The sequence below is a fragment of the Octodon degus genome, unplaced genomic scaffold (genome assembly GCF_000260255.1).
Source record: "Octodon degus isolate 3935 unplaced genomic scaffold, OctDeg1.0 scaffold00042, whole genome shotgun sequence".
Taxonomy (NCBI): Eukaryota; Metazoa; Chordata; class Mammalia; order Rodentia; family Octodontidae; genus Octodon; species Octodon degus.
Genome location: NW_004524618.1, coordinates 6365398 through 6371889, shown reverse-complemented (window position 1 = coordinate 6371889; position 6492 = coordinate 6365398).

The window sequence follows — 6492 nt, the reverse complement described above, 5'->3', positions numbered from 1 at the left end:
GAAATTAAATATCTGAATTTAAAAATTCAACTATAAACTTAATAAGACAACTTGAAACTTCTTGAGTACCTCAAAACATTATAACATGAAATGATAGAATTTGTGAAATAACCCACTTAATGACAAGAAAGCTAAATAGTTTTAGTGACCCTGGAAACAATAGAAAGTGTTCTAGTATAATTAATTTAAGAAAAAAAGGGGAAAGTAGAAAATACTTGAAGAAATAATGGCTATATTTCCCCAATTTAATGAAAACGATTAGCCTATCACAGAGTGCTTCAGGAAGGGACACCACAATTAAATGAATGAAAATCTGGAATGAAGCATTATGAAAAGAACAGCTTAAGGCACATCAGATTCCAGAAGTTGGGTAAAATTTACCACAGATCAAAGGAACATAGTGGATTCCAAACGTAGAGAAAAACAAAAATAGTACTAACATCTCATTAGTAACTATATGACATCCATAAGATGACAAAGCAAGCATTTTACGTCTTTGTCAGGAAAAAAAAAAAATCTAGAATTCTTGACCTGGAAGAATGATCCAAAAATTACAGGGACATGAAAGGTTTTAAGTCAACCAGTACTTAAAACTTTTCAGCTAACAGAGTTTTGCTAAGGGAAGTATTTTAAAAGTGGAACGAAGTATCATAAGAAAAACACTTGGATTTCCCTAAGTTATTGATTACTATAAAAGGTCAGCATAAAAAAACTGCCTTCACTTTCAAGATCTTTAAAAGAAAATACCCTGCTCAACATTATCATAATTGTTCATGGAATTTAAACGTACATAGAAAAACATATGATAAGAAAATAAGAATAGGCTGGGGCTACAGCTGAGTGGCATAGTGCCGGCCTGGCAAGCACAAGATCCTGAGTTTGATCACTGGTACTGCAAAAGTAAAAAGAAGGGGCCAGCCAGATAGCTCCGTGAATTAAAGTGGTTCTTAGGCAGACACAGGGATTGGAAGTTCAATCCCTAGTCTGCCATACCGGCCCCGCCAAGGACACGTTGAGAGGGCTATTGAGACTGGGGGTGGTGGCGCACACCTGTAATCCCAGTGCTTCAGAGGCTGAAGACAGGAGGATCACTATGATCCCAATCTGTGTAGTGAGACCCTGTAGACCCTGTGCTAAATACATAGAAACAAAATTAAAGAGTAGAAGAAAAGAAAAGAAGAATAGTATAGAGGATGGGAAGAAACTCTAAAGCAAGCAGAAATGATAGATAAAAGAAATAAACTAATCCAACACAAGGCAAAGAAGGTGAGAAAACCTAAACAAAAATGTAAGGCACAAGTAAAGAGGCTGTAGATATAAACTTATACATATTTTAAAACTATGAAAACCTGAGTGGCTAGACTTCTATCACGTAAATTTTAAAGCAAGAAATGTAACCAGGGATTACAGGAACCACCCTCAAATCTTTATGCACCTACTACCATTTTAAGTACTTGAAGCAAAATACCAGAAAAATTAAATGACAGACAAATCCACAATTATAGCTGAGGAATTCGGTATCACTGGTAAATACTGACACAAACTGGAAGTCTTTAAACTTATAATGGCAAAGTACTCACATCGAATGTACTTAAAATTCTTTCAAAATTCAGATAATAATTAACCCCTCTGAAAAAGAGACAAAATATATCTTATAACAAGATCTATAGAAAAGGCAAGTACACATACGCCGAAACTCCCATTAGCCATCAGAGAATTGCATGTTCAAATCACAATGCAATATCCATCAATCAGAATGATGATCATTCTGAGCTTAGAATGATCAGAAATACCACACATTGGCAAGGATGAGGAACACTCAGCTCTCTCATACATTACTTGTTAAAATGAAAACATGGTGTGAACATTGGTTGATTTCCTATAAAATAAATCATACACATGCCATAAAACCCAGGTATTCCATTTTAAAATTTCATCCCAAAGAAATAAAAACAGATATTCACAGAGAGTCTTGTCATATGAATATTCAGACAGCTTTACTCTATGTAGTTCTCTAAATGAAAACAAACCGAGTGTCTATGAGCAGGTACATGAATAAACACTATGGAATGCGCTCATCAAAGGGTCTTCTATGTAGACCTGTGCCTGGCCCAGTTGATAATGCTGTAGACACACGCAAAAACACTATGGGGAGTGTAAAATTTCAGGCACAAAAGAGTACGCACTGTATGATTATACTTTGCAAAAGAAGCCAAGTGCAACCTCTAAAGAGAAGACAGGTTCTACTTTCCTGGAGCTGGGAGAAGATGGATAGCTAGCAAGCAGCTGCGCTTACAGGGGCAACGAAAGCATTCTTGGTCTTGCCTGCTTTCGTAATTGCATAATTCTGACTACTCTCGGGCACTGGGCTGGACACATTCTATTACATGCAACTTAGCGTGTGTACCCTTCACATTGGGATACAGTTCCACAAATGATAATGCCAGTATTGATGGAAAAAAATAAAGCAAACACAAAATTCAGTTTTAGTAAAAGCTCTGTCAGATGGTTTCCTTCTATGTGGCTAAATCCTCCCCAAGTCCTTGCAGTAAAATTTGCTTGGCCTACTGGCCTCTATGCCTTTCAGGAATAAAGATTGCCCTTTCCTCTCTGACCCTGGAGAAAAGCCTTGACATTCCCCAGGATTAAGGCTGAGCTGGGCAGAACCACTTCCAGTCCACCTTCTGTGGCTTTATCGGCGGCTCTGTTAGAATCCCCCCTTGCATAAGGTTGGTCATGGTGGAAGCTCCCCAATCTGCTTACCTTCCTACCCAGGGCTTCCCTCTCCCTCCCAGCCCTTCCAATCACCAGAGTGAGTCTCTAGAGTTCAGGATCTCCTGGACATTTAGAGAAGGGGGCTTGTTATGGGTTGGGTGGATTGTGTCCCCAAATGTCCTCCTATAGTCATAGGCAGGGATTTTGCAAGTGAGTCATCCATGGAGGACACATAGCTGTTTTTCTGTTAGGAAGTGTGCTCCAGACAGAAAGGTGTGTCCCTATGGGTGTGACCCTCCCAGAGCAAGTGTCTCCCTCCCTGGTACCTGTGCCCCTATCTGCCACGTGCCCGCCCTCATGGAAACAGCTGCTTTTCAGCGACACTCCTGTGACATGCCATTCTGCCTACAGCCAGCAGACAATGGACTGAAAGCCCCAGGACCCTCAGCCTAGGCAATGTGCCCCTCCTTCAAGTTGTGGGCTTTTACAAGGAAACTACGACAGTGTTCATAAATGTATGCCCAAATAAAGGGTCAGGCTTCATCTCTTGTAACTCTACTTTTTGCAGAAAACATAGAGCCAAGTACTATGCCTCTGTACCTCCCCTACGGAGCCCCATAAACATCTTCCTCCCTGGGCCTTCAGAACCCGGCATTTTCATAAGGCCTGATTCCTTGCGAGTGCCTGTCTGATGTCTCCATGTCCTGTTTTGCTGCTTCCTTTGCTACAGCATCTCTAGTTCTCAGAAGCCAGGCCTATCCCACCACAAAATAGCTATGTGGTGAGTTTTATAGTTAATGAAACACATTCAACAGAGTGATTAATTGGAAAGTCCTTTACAAAAGAATTTTGATAAAATTTTGATCTCTGTCTGTCTCCCTTCCTTCTCTCTCCTCTCCCCCAGCCCTTGATCCCCTGGAAAAGATCTTTGGTGGAGGTCAACTCTCACTAGTCTAGACTATTTAATAAGTAATGTTATGTGGCGTTGGCCAAATCTTTTCCAGCCATAAAGCATTTCCCTTTACATCAACTAATGCTCTCCGTTTGTTACATATATTTTAAAATTATTTATGGGCTGGACTTCCACATGACAAGTCTGAATTTGGCAAGGACCCCAGCTGGGCTTTAATATCTCCAAGAAGTAAAATAAACTAAAATGTTCTCATTAAGAAGTAGAAATTTTTACTATTTTACTGACACTGAATGTAACTCCTGGCGAATCTTGCAGGGTAGCTTTGCAAATTGTGTGATATTGTTACTTCTGCTGAATAAACCCTAATTCCCATGTAGCATTTCTACACAGATCGCTTAATGTTCTTTTTCTTTTGGTATACATTATAAACTATAAAAGCATAATACAAAGCCTTAAGTTTTACAAATGATTGTATCTATAATAACGTTTAAGGTGTATTTTGACAGAAAAATAAAGACACAAGTAAAAAGCAATTAATATTGGGGCTGGAGAGATGGCTCAGTGGTCTAAAGCACCTACTTAGAACAAGCTTAGCAAAGCATTAGGGACCGCGGTTTGATCCCCCAGCACCACATGCCAGCCCCGCCCCCTGGTGGGCTGAGCTGGCCACACACACCACACACACTCTCTCTCTGTCTCTCTCTCTGTCTCTCTCTCTGCCTCTCTCTGTCTCTCTCAAATAAATAAAAATTAAAAAAAAATTAATATTAAATGCAGCACAGTGTTACAGGAGGTACTCTGCATGCGATAGGAAAGAGCTAAATTTTGTAGGTAGCAGAAGCGTGAAGGAAGGCGAGGCAGCTTTCACTGCCTGTGCTTCCCCTCTCCGATTGTGCATCACATGGTCTGCCTTCTGTACTTGCTGTCTTCTCCTCCCTAGAAGGCCAGGCGAGCCCCACTCCAGGCTGCAGCCATGAGCTTGTATTCTCACACAGGCTTCTCCACATTCACCTTCCTCCACCTGTTGTTTTAATGACCAAGATGACTGGAGCCCTCGAACTGTAAGTAATGGAGCAGGGAGTGAGCTGGCTGTGGAGTCCAGATCTCAGAACTCTTCCCTGACCTCACAGTTTCCTAACACCAGGATTTAGCAGAGGAAGTTCACACAAATGGATTTTAAGTGATTTATGAGTTTACAAACTAGGGCATGAGGGGGAAATAAGTGCCATTTATCAGCTGTCCAGAGCCAATGGTGGAGTTGGAGAAGGAGCCGGCCTGTAGGCCTAGTGGGCAGAGAGCTGCAGTGTTCTTCTGGGGGAAAGGCCAGGAACAAGGCTCTCCTCTAGGCAAAAGAAGGGGCTCCATTACATTTCTCGCCAATACTACTTTGCCAAGTAACTTGAGTTCCAGTTGGAAATCTTCAAAATAAAAGAGCATGTCAAGATTAGTGTTGAAACTGATGCTGTGGAGAAAAATTGTGCCAAATTAGCACTTCAGGCTTAATTTTATGTTCAGCACCAAGTGCCAAGTGCCTTGGAACCTCCCTAAGGTGCTGGGGTGTCCTTAGGGGTAGCCCAGCTTCCTCTACCCCTCCCGCATCTCTTCCTAGATCTATAGTAGCAATGTGTGTGTGTGGGTGTGGGTGTGGGTGTGTGAGGAAAATTTCAGATCCCTTCTAATGTACATTTCATGTGAAAGTCTTCTAGTTTTCAGATTTTGAAGATAGGAATTCCTTAAATTCACGATGCTAGGCTGAAAGTTTATATTCTATGTAACGTGAAATTTGAAAGAGGAGGAAAAAGAAAACCAACATGCTTTCATAATCTGTTCTGTCTAAGAATCTGTAAGGAAACACTGTGGAGTTTATTCCATGCTGTCAAACTCCTTAAAAGATGAATACAAACAAAGTGTGCACTATCTCTAACAACATTATTTGCCTTCAGGCAAATCCTCTTTAAAAATCATGAGATGCTAACTTTTGCTTTTTGCTACTATCAGTAATGTCTCTAGCTTGTTTCACTTGAAAGTTGACATCTCTTCCTCTATTTTTACAGTGTCCTTCAAGTGACTACCTCTGATAATGTCAAGTCGTTGCTGAATTAAAATTTGGCTTTTTTTTCCCCAAAAGAGAACATCTGAGTATTTTGGTTTCACACACCCTTTCTTAATGCTGGTTTATTTTATTATGCCATATAATATATATCTGATATCCATACAACTGTACACTTGAAAAAAATCTAAAAGAACACCTGGTTTCTTCTCTGTTCTCACAAAGGAAACAGGTCCCTAGAGAAGTTGTTTACTGAGTGGACAGAAACAGCGATGGATGGGCGTCTGGTCCTTCCTGCTTTCGTCACTGGCTGGGACATTTCCTGCAGTGGTCCTCTTTCCTACAGCAGTGTGAGATCTGTATTCCAGCGTAGGCTGCACTTTTCTGTCTCTGGAGAGAACATCTGCAGCATTTGGTGCATACGTTTTTGCACTTGTGACTTCAAAGTGAAGGTTAAAAAAGCAGTGAGTGAGCCACGCTGAGGAGACCTGATTAGGGGTCACTCTCCAGATGTGAAGTAAGTCATTTGTTTATTTATTTATTTACACAATACATATGGTGGAATTCTCATTGTATGACTTTGTCCTGCTCAACTAGATCATTCATTCCTTTTTTGTTTTGTTTTGCAAACTTGAGTTAGAAATGTTTACCTGAAAAAGAAATTTTAAAAGAGGAGCTGTCAAAAATTTAAAAAAAAGTTTATACAAGAAAGAAACACATGAACATTGCAAAATTTCTACAAGGACCATGAGTTTAAATTTTTTTATTTATTTATTTTATTTAGTGTGTGTGTGTGTGTGTGTGTGTGTGTGTG